This window comes from Rhineura floridana, chromosome 16, assembly GCF_030035675.1.
Source record: "Rhineura floridana isolate rRhiFlo1 chromosome 16, rRhiFlo1.hap2, whole genome shotgun sequence".
In the NCBI taxonomy this organism is placed as follows: Eukaryota; Metazoa; Chordata; class Lepidosauria; order Squamata; family Rhineuridae; genus Rhineura; species Rhineura floridana.
Window position 1 is genome coordinate 14,262,866 of NC_084495.1, and position 14,099 is coordinate 14,276,964.

A 14,099-nucleotide genomic window follows, 5' to 3' on the forward strand; every position below is an offset into this window, starting at 1 on the left:
TTCCCGCTTTCTTCTGTGCTTTCCTTCCTATCAGCTAAGGTTCTTTATGATGTGATAGAACTGTGACTTCTGTAGTTAATGTTAATATGTGATCTACATGAGCTACCATATCAGATCAGGAGCACATGAAGGTTATCTCCGGATACTTGAAACCAGAGAGATGATTTCAGCTAAAGAGGTTTCCTGCAATGTGGTGTGGGGTTTTTTTATCCTAATTTATTTCCTTGTCTTTGGTGCCCCAACATCAGCTGGCCTGCCTCTGGAGCAATTTTAGAATTTATGTTCTGATTGGCTACTTAAGAGAGCAATCTTGAGTCATGGAAGCCAACATAATTTATGTCTGCTTAAGTTAAATTGGAGTGACGTACGACAGATCCAAACCCCATTCAGGAGTGAGGATATTGTCAGATGAGCTGGCCCAAATCTGGCAGAGGGAAAACAAACCTGTACAATCAAGCTTGACTTACACTGGTGTAAGTTCACTTGAGTTTGCAAGTCATGTAACTGAGCTAAATGGAGTTTGGATCCAGTGTAAGTCCCCCTCCATCCCACCCCCTCCCTTCTCCCGAACGCCCATTTTTGGGGACTTTTGCTGGCATAAGTTACGCCAGTCTCAGTTCAGCCAGCTCAGTCTCGGTTGAGCAGGGATGAGCAAGTTAAGCTGCCATATCTCCAACTGAGCCGGGGTGAGCGAGTTATGCTGGCATAGCCTGGATGAGTTGGGAACCAACCAGCTGAGCCAGAAGTTTTCCAGATCGTAACTTACCTATCCTGTTTGGATTGCACCCATAATAAGGATCCAGATTTAGTCTTAACTGAGTTGATTTGGTGCTGCGGTGTTACAACTTTGTGAGGGTACCCAGATCATGGTCATTCAAACCACCAGCAATGCTTATTGTGATCATCACTGTTCTTCTTTATTTCAGCTGTAACTGCTAGAGTGAAAGAATATGTTGGCCTATTGATATCATTAGTCTATGGCAGCAGCAGTTATTCATTTACGCTGTCCTGCTACCAGTTCAAAGGGCTATGCTTGTGCCAACTGTGGACTGAGCCAAGATCCAGCTTTTTAGCACCAAGGCATGTTGCATCTGAATACCAAAAGCTGCACCTTGGCTAAATCTGGAATTGGTGCTTAAATAAGCCTTTCAGCTTTTGTTATTGCCAGTTCCAAATCAACATGCTTTGTAAGAAAGCATCGCTACCACAGGCTCATGTGATTTAAAAGGTCCTTTGACTCAAGCCTAGGGTTCTTGCCTCTTCTTTATACACACAAATGAATGAGTGCTGGAATCCTCAGATGCCACAGACTAGTGCTCAGATGAAAGTTCTTATCATTAAAATTATGAAGTAAATTGTTGATAGCCCCAGTAGACCCCCCCATGCATCCCCCCACACACATATCTATCTACTCTGGATGGTAATTCTTATCAAGGGCTAATAGTTATGCAACATTTTAAAATGTTTTAATAAATTATTATGTTCCTCTGCTTTTATGTGTGCATCATCTTGATTACAGTCAGTAGTCTGCAACACTATACCAGGGAGTAAGCTCCATTGAACTAAGTATAACATATGTCTGACAGCCAATGTGGTGTAACAGTTGGGGTGTTGGCTGGTTCAAATCCACACTCAGCCATGAAGCTCACGGGGTGATCTTGGGCCGGTCACTGCCTCAAAGCCTAACCTGCCTCCCAGGGTTGTTGTCAGTATCAAATGAGGAGGGAAGAACCATGTATACCACCTTGAGCTCCTTGGAGGAAAGGTGGGATATAAATGTATGAATAAATAAATATGTACAGGATTGCACTGTTAGGCTGCAACGTGGAAATACCTGGAAACACCTGAATTTAATTGGATTTACTTCTGCATAGAAATGTATAGGTTTGGGACAGATCTGGTCTACAAGCCAGACTTTAATTTCTCAGAAATGGAGAGCAGTCATTCCTTGTTTACCCAGAATCCTAGGTTTGGAACCTGGTATCTGGAGCACCCGAGAGGGACTTAATCAGTCTTCAATCTCCATGTAGGAACTGAGCCTACAAGCTGATTTTGTGTCTACATCAGCCTCAACTTTGTACTTTTCAAATTTTCCCTCCTCATACCCCACTGCTTTGCGTAAAGACAGTTATGGAGAACTTGAAGGCTTGCCACATTTTGGTGACATTTTCTTGACCCTAATTAAAGTATTGCCCTGCTGTAGATTTTGGATTATACCTAACCCTCCAAGTGTTGATCCACTGAAATAAATGGATAAATTAGCTGTCTCCATTGATGTCAGTGGGTTTACTCTGAATACGATTTAGCTGGATACAGCCTGTTAACAATAAATACAATTTTCCATTCAACTGCTGTTTTTGACATAACAGCTTTTTCTGCACAATGCAGCAGTTCTTAATGACTTGACTTGTTTAAATTTGCTGCATGGAATAGATGAAAGAACAATGGGAACAACCTAGGCAGCAAAAAGAAAAGACCTATAATTATTTGGTGAATTTTAGAATAATTCCTAAAAACATAAACACTCCTCGTGTTTTATAATCCCCACATGAGTAGTTTCATGTGGGGCTGTGTGCACTAAGCTCTGGCTCTCCCATTGTTCTCCAAGAGCTGGAGGATGAACCTCTGAAGTGGTGACCTCTGTACTTGTAAGAAGGCAAAATGAGTCCAGCAAGGCCAGACCCAACACACATCTAGTCTAATATTCCGTTCTCACTGTGGCCAACCAGATGCCCCCAGGAAGCCCACAAGTGGATGTCTCCCCACTTGTGATTCCCAGCAACTGGTACTCAGAGGCATACTGCCTCCCACAGTGGAGGGGAGAGCATACCCATCATGGCTAGTAGTCATAGATAGCCTTCTCGTCCACAAATTTGTCTAATCCTCCTTTTAAAGCCATCCAAGTTGGTGCCCGTCGCTACATCTTTGTGGAGCAAATTGGAGACTCCCTGTGAGATTTTAAGAGTCCATGAGATTAAGAGTTCTGATTGTTCTGGGCTCTAAATCTCAAGGACAGAAAGTTCTCTCTTCAGAACTTCACCTTCCAGTGGAAATGGCAATGGGGAAAAGTGGAGCTTAACCCAGCTCAATCCCAATCTCTCCCACATGATACTATGAGCATGAGGGATTATAATACCTGAACGAATCTAAACTCTCTCCTTGATGGAGGTGCATTAATTCTATTTCTGCATATTATAATTATTCATGACAAACGATTATTATTCCAGTATTTGGCTTTCTAAAATCCAACTAAAAAGCTTCAAAGTCACAGTTCACAGTGGAAAAAAATGTGATCACAAACAGGATTTTGATTCTTTTTAATGAAATGAGTTTGCATTGCAAATGTACAAAAATATATGGATCATAATATTGATGAGTGTGATGGTCTTGCCTCAAGCTGAGGACTGTTCATGTGTAGCAAAGAGAAACTGAGATACACACCATTTTTATATAATAAATGCATCTTTTAAATATATTTCCCCCTTTTGAACAAAAATATATCAGAGACAGATGCAATGTCTACATGTTGATTTATGACAAGATTCAGCCATTTTCAGCTAATGAGCAATGAAAGGACAGATATCCTAATTGTGGATATTCACTCCACAAGAATATGAGGGAGATTATTTCAATGCATGTGCAAAAATAAATTGTGCTCTGTTCTGTACCATGACATGGATCCTAAGATAACTTCAGGAAGTTAGTAGAATACAAGTTTCCTGTGCCCTCCTTCCTCTTCTAGCCATCTGTGATCCACAAAAAGTCTACCTGCAGGGTTTAGATTTCCTCTTGAAGAATATGAGATGGGGCAGGGAGCTGCAGGGGGAGAAGAGTATGGAAAACTATCTGTTTCCGTGGCGCAGAGTGGTAAGTGGCGGTAACACAGCTGAAAGATCTGCTCACGGCCGGAGTTCGATTCGAACGGAAGGAGGAAGTTGAATCTCTGGTAAAAGGGGTCGAGGTCCACTCAGCCTTCCATCCATCCGTGGTCGGTAAAATGAGTACCCAGCATAAGCTGGGAGGTAAAGAAAGGCCGGGGAAGGAACTGGCAAACCCACCCCATATATACGGTCTGCCTAGTAAACGTCGCAAGACGTCACCCTAAAAGTCAAAAACGACATGCACTATAAGTGCAGGGACACCTTTACCTTTAACTTATGTAAAGGTCCGAGCCTGAATTTGGACAATTCCACCCTTCCCTACCAGCCTCCATCTCACATTCTTCAGGAGGGGGCACCAAACCCTCCAGGGAGGCTCTTCATAGCTCACAGCTGGCTGGAAGAGAAGGGGAGGGGGCAGGAAACTTTCCTTTTATCATCTTTCTGAACTTATCTTAGCATACAAGCCCATGGACTTTTCTAAAAGTTGAAATCAGGATGTGGATCCTGCTGTGTGATGATCTACGTCAGTGGTGGGGAATCTTGGCCTTGGCCTTCAGAACTCTCTCCAAGCCACACCTCCTCTCTTAAAGGCACACTGTTCACTATCCTTGCTTCTTTCCCTGAATGTTTCCCCCCCCCAATGGCTGGAACATGTCCTTGGATTCTTTTTTTTTTTTCAATAATTTTTATTCAGATTTTCACAAAACACACAAGACAAAATCATAAAACATTCAAAGACAAAAAACAAAATCGAAAATAGTCAAACAAAAAGAAAAAAAGAAAAAAAAAACAAAAATAAAAAATAAAGAGTAAAATATTGACTTCCCATTTGTCAAAGATCAAATCAGTTATAAGTCTATAATATATAACAATCCTGTCTCTTAAGTCATATTATAAAATCACTTTCCTCCAGTAGTTATCTTACTTAATCATCAAATCTCATAAACATTACTTTATTCTTTCCACAAAAAGTCAAAGAGAGGTTTCAATTCTTTAAGAAATATATCTATCAATTTTTTTTTCCAGATAAGCATATCGATTAATCCATCTCATTACTAATTATGATAATCTTATTGTCATAACCATAGTCAAAATAAACATTTCAATTAATCCATCACATCAGAATCTGTTAGGTTCAATAATTTCAGTAGCCATTATTCTATTATCTCTATTAGTTCCATTTTCCATCTTCCATCTTCAGTAGTCTTGTTAAGTCCAGTAATTTCAATATCCAATCTTCCATTATCAGTATTCCATAATAATCTTGCTGTCAAAGCCATAGTCATATAGTAAGAGTCTGATGGGAATTACCTCTATCCCAAATATTTTCTTGCCATCCATTCTGAATAGGTTGCTGAAATACTGCTGTAAAATCATATCTCTGTTCTTTTTTTCAAAATGCACTGGGTCATCTCTTAAAAGTTTTTCCATTGTCACATGGCTGCAGTTAATTCCATAGATTTTCTCTATATTGGGCTCCATCACATCATTCCAGTCCAGAAGATTATCCATGCCATTGATAACTTTATCTCTAGAATCTTCATTCATTTCTTCAGAGATAACATTGAGTTCCAAACAATAGATTTTATTTCTAAAGTCCATAGACTCCAAATCTTGTTCCTGTTCCACGTTGGTTCCAATCTCCGGGATCTCCTCTCTCACAGGGACCCCTATTCCAGTCTCCAGGGTCTCCTCTCTCACAGGAACCCCTGTTCCAATCTCCGGGGTCTCCTCTCTCACAGGGACCCCTTCCAGGGTCACCTCTCTCACAGGGACCCTTATATCTTTAATCTCCTGCTTCATTTTACTCAATTCAATTTTCGTTATCTCAATCTCATCCATTATTTTCTGAAACATAGTTATTTCCAGATTTTCAGCCACTTTCTTAATTGCCATTTTAAAAGAAAAATATAGGAAAACCACTTCTTATTTCAGCAACAATTGGGTTAATACTCCAAACTTGGTGACATCACAGTATAAACAGTGCAGACAGCCTTATCTCTCCAATAGTTAAGTAAACAAAATGCAGTTCCCAGGATCGAAACAATTAATGGCAATCGTCAAGAAACAGATTCGTCAAAATAAAATAGACCAAAAAGAGAGTAGTCTCAAAACAGTATAATATTTTTCAAAATAAAAATCTGGAATAGAAATCCCTCTTCTGTGTATATCTTTAGAATGCAAATCCAGGACAGCTTTTTGCAACAAAAACAGAGATAAGCTATTAATTAGTGCGTAGCAGAGAGAAGTTATGGCTCCCCAGTGAGATGTCAAAAACTGATCAATCTGGCAAATCTCTTTTAAACAGCAACAATTTAAGTCAAGTAAAAGAAAAATATAGAAAGAAGGGTGCTTGCCTGTTAGTGCGTTCTCTCTTAGAAGATAAGATGAACGTTCGCTTTAACAGATAGAGCTTGCTGTTGAAAATCCGTCCCACCTTCGTCGGCTGGACCTCGTCCCATAAATTAATGAGATCTGGTCGTCCCAACAAAAATAGGCTTTGAGGTTAATCTCTTCGTTTCTCCCTACCCGGGAGAAGTTTAATCAGTCAAAAAAAAAAGAAAAAACTGACTGATATATCTGAATAAGCTTCTTTTGAGGCAGGAGCCCGTCTCAAAAGCAGGCACAGGCTAAGTCACCCTTCCCGGAAGTCGAACATGTCCTTGGATTCTGATGATGCTTCTTGCTTGTCTGGATGGAGGATAGAGGGGTGTGTGCATTAGAAACTAGCCTGTTGATGGCTCTTCCCACTTTTGCCTGCGGCCACCACCCGCTGCTGGTCTGTGGCTCTCGGAAAGTTGCCCAGAAGGAAATGTGGCCCTTCCACTAAAAAATGAGATAGAGCTGTGAAGAGCAGGAGGAGGGCTGAAGCATAGACATAATTAGATGAAACTGTTCAAGACCTGCCGTTACTACTCTTGCTATCTCTAGGTCCTTCAGACTTGAGTTGGTCCTAGAACAACTCTCACTTACTTTCTGATTGTGGACAGAGCTGCCGGACCCGCGTGCTTTACTTATATTTGCTGTGTAAAGTGAGATGGCCTGTCTTGACTCAGATGATGGCAGTCATGTACTCTACGTAATGCCAGCCTAGGGCCAGTGACAAAGATGAGAGGGCTTTAAGTGTCTATCAGGGCACCCATTACTTTCTATAAGGCCATAAGTTACTTTCAAAAAGCTGCAGGGCCCAAGATAGTGGATCCTGCCTGAGATAGGGTAGTAGATGTCACCCATGATGGTAGTGGCAACTCTGTCACCCCTGCCTCCCCACTCCATGGTGCACTGCCCTACTGCTGCTGTTCCTTCCTTTAACTTATGGTTTACCACCAATGGGCCCGCCTTGTTCCACAGTGCCTCACTCTGAGGAAGGAGCATATCATGTGACATTGGGTCCTTCCTTAGAGTCAGTTACTGTGGTACATGGGCTAAGTAGCTCCAGAGAGCCCTGTTGGAGCACCACTGGCCACTTTGCTGCTGTGTGAAATATTGCTTCAAGCTGAACACTAAACATTTTATTTTATTGCATTTCATTTTTGCCATTGGAGCAAAGCAGTGGTGGCAATCCTAGGCAGCAGCTGCTGGAGGCTGCTGCTCATCCAGCAAGCCACTTAGACCCCAGCCTTCTCATTTGGAGATGGAGAGTATCACTGGTTGAAGGTAGAAAGGCCTAGTGGTTGTGCAGCTGTGGATGTGTGGGGCATGATCTACCATGTCTCCTGATGTCAGGGTTCAGCCCTGCTCAGACCTCACACCCAAGGCCTTTTCAGATGAGGAGCAAGGGGAGACATACCCTCCACCAGATTACACTTCAAATGATCTTGAGGAGAAATTACATCCAGGAATTCCTGCCCCAGGACTGAACATACCCACACTGGCTATCTGGGTTCTTGGCCAGTTCCCACCACCCCTTATCTCCTCCAAGGTTGCAAAAGCAGAGGAGGCAGGGAGCCACTATTGAAATGCCTAGCTAACTACTTCTGATACTGTTAGAGAGGAGGAGCAAACACATGGAAACATCTGTTTGGACAAGGGCCTGACTAAGAACCAGGAAAGGGTGGAGCCTTCCCCCCCCCCTTTAAGTCCCTACCCTGACCTGCTTCATTGCTGAAGCTATATGTCCAGATTTCTGATCTGGAAAATAAGGGCACCTGAACAAGGAGACTTGCCTTGGCTTATGGAAGAGCCATCCTTGATCAACTGTGTCTAGTGTTGTGAGATACAAGGCAAATACTAGAACTTTTGTTTGTGTATTAACAGTTTGGTACCCAAAAGCAACAATACCCAGTTGAGCTAATGGACGTGGGCTTGGATTTGAAGGTCTCCATACTCACAGTGCAGGGTTATTTCAACATCTATAATGAGACATCTGGGTACAGCTCAGGGTTTTATAGATGTCATGGAACTCCCAGGGTGATCTTGGTGTGTTTCAGATCCAAACAGATATGCAGGTCATGCAGTAGGTTTGTTTTTCTGCATTAAGCTAGGAAAAAGGAGTGGAGGAAAAGATGTGGTGCTGTCCTTCTCATGTATAGATCATTTCCTGGTGAGGATGTTGTGGATTGTTGCACTGAGGCCTCTGCAGTCAGGCCTGGCTCCAAAGGGTGGGCAGGTTGGGCCCTGGCCGAGGGACCCTCATTAGGGTAGGAAGGTGGTGATCCCATTTCATGATCTGCAGCAGTGGCAGGTCCTGCAACCTGATGCTGCTGTGGATTGCGTAGAGGGAGCTCCCAAGCACACACACCCCCATACAGGCAGTGTGGGCTTCAATAAGCCCTCCTGCACACATGCCCCACCTACCTCTCCCATTAGGGTGAATGTCGTATGTGCTTTCACAAGCATACCTACCATCAACCAAGATGCCAGCAGGGGCTTCCCGAAGGGGCTGATACATACAATCCGTCATATGCTAAGTACTGAGTCAGACCAGTGGTCCATCCAGCTCACTATTGTCTACACTGACCGGCGGCAGCTCTCCAGGATTCCAGACTGGGTACATTCTCAGCTCTACCCGGCGATGCTGGTGATTGAACCTGGGACTTTTTGCATGCAAAGTACATGCTCTACCATTGAGCTACGGCCTTTCCTCCCATGTATTATTATTGCTCAATGATTTAAGTGTGTAATGTGCCCTCACTCATTGCACATGTGTGAAATAGTATAAACTTCCTATGTTCCTATATTTAGTGAACATTTCCTAGGGGCATTATGAGAGAGGACTTGAGAAGCAAGAGCTCCATGGTATAGCCACCCACCCATTATAATCCCATTAATAATATTAGCTGACCTACCAACTATTTATTCACATTTAATAAATGTCTAAAACATTGTAAATAAGGGAGAAGATCCAGTGTGATCTTGGAGCTTGTTCCAAAACATGACGAAAGCAATGTTTGGGCAAACACTGTATTACGTTATACATACTTTAACAGCTGTGCCTCAGAATGTGAGCCGGAACAACTTCAAAGCATGATGAGTTTCTTCTGTAAAGATGCATATTCTGGAGATCTCCAGAAGCTATTTTTTATAGTCACCCATGGATACTTCTTTAAGGCATAGTTTGTGCTCTCTTTAACAGTAACGTTGGAAACATACCTCATTGTTGCCTAATGCTACAGAGAGTGGTAGTCGCCCTGACAAATAGCCATTTAACATTTTCCCCTGTTCAATCTATGTGCAACAGGTGATACGATTTCTCTTTCAATTCCTTTCAAAACAATCTTTACATTTCAATCAAGGTGACTGACACAAAAGTGTTGTCCAATACTGGTTCTCAGCTCACCATTCACTGAGGAGTGGCTATGGATCAAAAGCTGTTAGTGGAATTGATCACTCTGTAATTAGTGCCAGTGTACACATGTAGCAACTATGAAAGAACTCCATAAAGCAGCAGGCAGTGAAATTCCTCCCTCAAGAGACTGCTTAAATTTCTCCTGGATCGGGAGTGTGTGGGGCGGGGGGAGTGGGAGAGAGGGAGGACACCAACCTATATTTTCACAGCCTATTCTTTCTTAAACCACAGTAATGAATCATAAAGTTGGAAGGGGCCTACAAGGCCATCGAGTGCAACCCCCTGCTCAATGAAGGAATCCAAATTAAAGCATCCCAAATAGGTTGCTGTCCAGCTGCCTCTTGAATGCCTCCAGTGTTGGAGAGCCCATCACCTCCCTAGGTAATTGGTTCCATTGTTGTACCACTCTAAGAGTGGTAAGCACTCAATGAGAGCGCTTAGTTTATCCCAGCAGGGGAATAGGATGCGGTGTTTGACTGCACCATCTGAAATCTGCTGTCAGATATTTAATGTGTATCTCCGTTGCAGAATGCAGGCAAATCAGATAAGTGTGGAGAGGAGAGTTTTCCTCCAGCTGCCTTGGCACAAACTGTTGTTTTTGCTAGTTGACCCACAGTGGAACATGACACCAAATTCGTACACATTAGACATGCAGTCTTAACATGCATGTGCAGGCTGAGTCCCATCTCCACAGTGATACCGCATATGGCAGGCACACTGCCCAGCTAATGCATGATTAATATTAGTCTGAAGAGGGCTGCCCTACTCGTGTGCAGGATTTCCAACATGGGGAGGGGAACCCTGTCAATAACAGTTCCAGTTTCCATGTTGCAAAACCTACCCACATACAAGGCAGCCCCTTTTTAGACAAACACTGATCATATCTTTCCTGAGGTTGTGCAGTAGGAACGGAATCCTTCTGGTGCATGTGGTGTGATAGTTTCTAATGATATGGCCTCCGTTGATCTCCTTGCAGTACTGTGGTTTCCAAAGCAATAGACACAACTTCTCAATGTGGATTTTAGTGAAATTGTACACTGTTGAGCACATACTGGTAACCAATTTTTGAGACCGGGGGGAGGGGAGAGAACTTGCTTGAAATCCCAGATCTGTGGAAGCATTGTGTCAGCTGGTAAAAATCGCATTATTAATGATTTAATTTCTGTTTTTCCTACAGGATCTGAAGTTCCAATTAAAACTGTGTTTGGACCATTGCTTTATTGCCTGCCAGTGCTTAATCTTTCCTGAAAGCATCATCATTTATCTGAAACAAAAGAAGAACAAGGTAAGGACAGAAAGTAATGAAATGCAGCATAACACATCTGTCAAAAGAGCTGGAAGTAGCTTTGGAAAATAATAATAAAGAATTCAAAATCAGTGACATTCAGACATTATTTGTTGGGTGTTAAATGTATTCATGTGATGCATCCTAATTCTTAGAAACTGGAGTCTGCCACAGTGATGCAAACTTCCACTGGTTTTTGTTTGTATGTAGAATTTGGAAGAAGCCAGAGGGTAGAACAAACAGGCTGATTCTGTGTGAGGTGAATCCAGAATGCTAAGTGAATCATTTGTTTTTCAAGGTAGATGTTTTGTGGAGGTTCTTGAGCATGTTTCTACTGATATTAAGGTTTAAAAAGAGCTTTTAAGAAGCTGTTAAGTGTGTGTGTGTGTGGTGGAATAGGCACTGTCTGCTGGTTTTTCAATATGGCTTTGTGGGTTAATCCATTAAAAAGTGTTGCATATTTTGGCTGCTACATCTCAAGGTTATGAGCTGCGGAAAGCTATAGTTGCAGTTCATCTCATGACAGCTCTGCCTCCTTGGATGGACTGGGTTAGCTTAATGGTGAGACAACATTGCAGAACTTCAGAAGCACTTTCTTTTGCTCCTACTTGTGAAGCCCTTTGGGGAGATATTTTGCTGGTTAGCCTCAGTCACTATAGAAGGCTGACTTGATGGGAGAAGGTGTGGGATCACCTAAATGCCCATGCTGACAATCCAGAAGCTTCAATTGGTTCAGAATGCATTGTCAGGATTTTGATTAGAGTCACTAAATTGGATCATATTGCACCAGAGTTGGGGAATCTTTAGTCCTCCAGGTCTGGTTGGACTATAATTCTCATCAGCCCTGGCCATTTACAAAGCTGGCTAAGGCTGATGGGAGTTGGAGTCTAGCAACATCTGGAGGGACACAGGTTCCCCATCACTGTACTACATCAACCCTTTAGCAGTTCAGTGCTTGCCATTTTGCTTCTCAGCTCAGTGTAAGGTTCTGCTTCAGAGCTCAATTGGCTATGCCTCTGGACCGGAATACATATTTTTTTTAAAAAAAAACCCACACCTGTTCCACCCCCAGTATAAGCCTGCCCAAGAACTCTGCTTTCCTTTGGGTCTCGTCGCTGTCAATGGTACCCAAGAGAGGCTTTACAGTTGTGACACCCAGAATTTGGAATGACCTTCCAAGGGAAGTATGCCTGGACCAGAGCTTGGAAAAGTTACTTTTTTTGAACTACAACTCCCATCAGCCCGAGCCAGCATGGCCACTGGATTGGGCTGATGGGAGTTGTAGTTCAAAAAAGTAACTTTTCCAAGCTCTGGCCTGGACCCATCACTTCCAGCCTTAAATGACAATGAAGACAATCTCATTTTGCAGGCTTTTTCGTTACTGTGTTTTTAATGGAGAAATTTTTTTTTTTGCTTTTATGCAATAATTTTTGCTTTAGTAGTCTGATCCAGGTTTGTCTTATTGCTTTTTTTTTTTCATCTGGGGATCAGCCTTAGTTTTGCACTGTGTATTTGCATTGTATATGTGTGGTACTGTCATTTTAAACTTCTTCAACTTTACAATTGATAATTAATATTGATATGTGTGTGTGTTGAGTATTGATACTGCCTATTCTATAATGATTTTAAATGTTATGATGTTGGTATTATCAAAATGAGTTATTTAATTAGATTGTTATACTTTGAAATGAATTTTTGACTGTTTCTTGTAATGATACATCGATATGTATTTTTGGCTGCTGTATGCTGTTCCTGTGTTGTGACTTGTGAGCTGCTTGGGGCACAATTATGCAGAAAATTGAGATGCTGGTGGTAGTGGTATTCTGGATTCAAGAACCTGACTTCAGCACAGTTAATTCTGTGAGAGGCAAATTGAGCTAAATGTTCTGTAATCTCCCTTATGTTTTGAGTCTGCAATGTCATATGCGATGAAATCGGGGCGTAAGCAAATGTTAGATTGTGGTGTGTGTGTGTTTTTAAAGAGAACATACAATTTTTCTTTCTTTAGAACATTAGGAGAAGGGCAGGTGAAGATTAAGGAAAAATATTGTGGTTTTCTTGCAGATAACAGCAGGTTACTTTTCATAAAGCAAATGATTAATCTTGTTAAGAAAAGATGAATCAGGAACTGTTTGTTTATTAATGACAAATTACTGAAGGCCATATCCTCAAAGTGCTCAGTATGGGAACAATGTCACCACATGTCCATATAGATGTCATGCTCCTTGCAATGCCTTCAGCACTTGGGGGACATCATGCTTAACTTTAGTGATGTAAGGTGCCAGCAATGAATTATTTTAAGAGAACCTTCCCTGACTGCAGCTGAGATTGTTTTGAAATTCTTCCTGTCCCTTATATACCCGATCGACCACTATGCTCTGCAGGCAGAGCTTGGAAAAGTTACTTTTTTGAACTACAACTCCCATCAGCCCCAACGTGCATGGCCACTGGATTGGGCTGATGGGAGTTGTAGTTCAAAAAAGTAACTTTTCCAAGCTCTGTCTGCAGGTGAGGGCCTCTTGCAGATACCATCTTATCAGGAGGTCCGTTCTGCACAACATAGGAAGCAGACTTTTAGTGTAGTGGCACCTACTACCTTTTGGAATCCCCTTCCTTTCAATATTAGACAGGCACCATCTCTGTTATCTTTTTGGCACCTACTGGAAATCTTCCTATTACAACAAGCCTTTTAAGTAGAGACCTTATCCCTGTCTGCGTCTTGTGTTGGAATTACTTTTTTTTAGATGTTTTTAAAGGTTTTTTAAAAGATGTTTTGAAAGATACTTTGTTTTAATATGCTTTAAGGCCTTTTGTTTCTGAGATGTTTTAGAGTGCGTTTAGTGGTTTTGTTTGTTGCTGTAGGCTCCTTATCGGAGGAAGGGTGGGATATAAATAAATAAATAAATAAATATCCACTAGTCCCAAGCTCTTCTAATTTTCTTGTTAGTTGTTAATCATATGATAGTGGGAGGGGGGATGGAAAACATATTCAGACTTCACCAGAGCTTGGAAAAGTTACTTTTTTGAACTACAACTCCAATCAGCCCAACCATGCTGGCTGGGGCTAATGGGAGTTGTAGTTCAAAAAAGTAACTTTTCCAAGCTCTGGACTTCACAATGCATGGTTGGTACAGATTAAGATTAG

The 14,099-nt window shown here is 41.9% G+C and overlaps 1 protein-coding gene across 3 annotated transcripts in view; it reads left to right on the top strand.

Annotated features, from left to right (window-relative positions):
• The window catches only part of TENM1 (teneurin transmembrane protein 1), an 897,331-nt gene that overhangs the window by 27,242 nt on the left and 855,990 nt on the right, over positions 1–14,099 (top strand). For all 3 annotated transcript variants that reach the window (XM_061598133.1, XM_061598132.1, XM_061598131.1), the window contains one exon: positions 10,847–10,954. The gene's annotated coding sequence lies outside the window, so the exon portion shown is untranslated. The remainder of the gene's footprint in view (positions 1–10,846; positions 10,955–14,099) is intronic.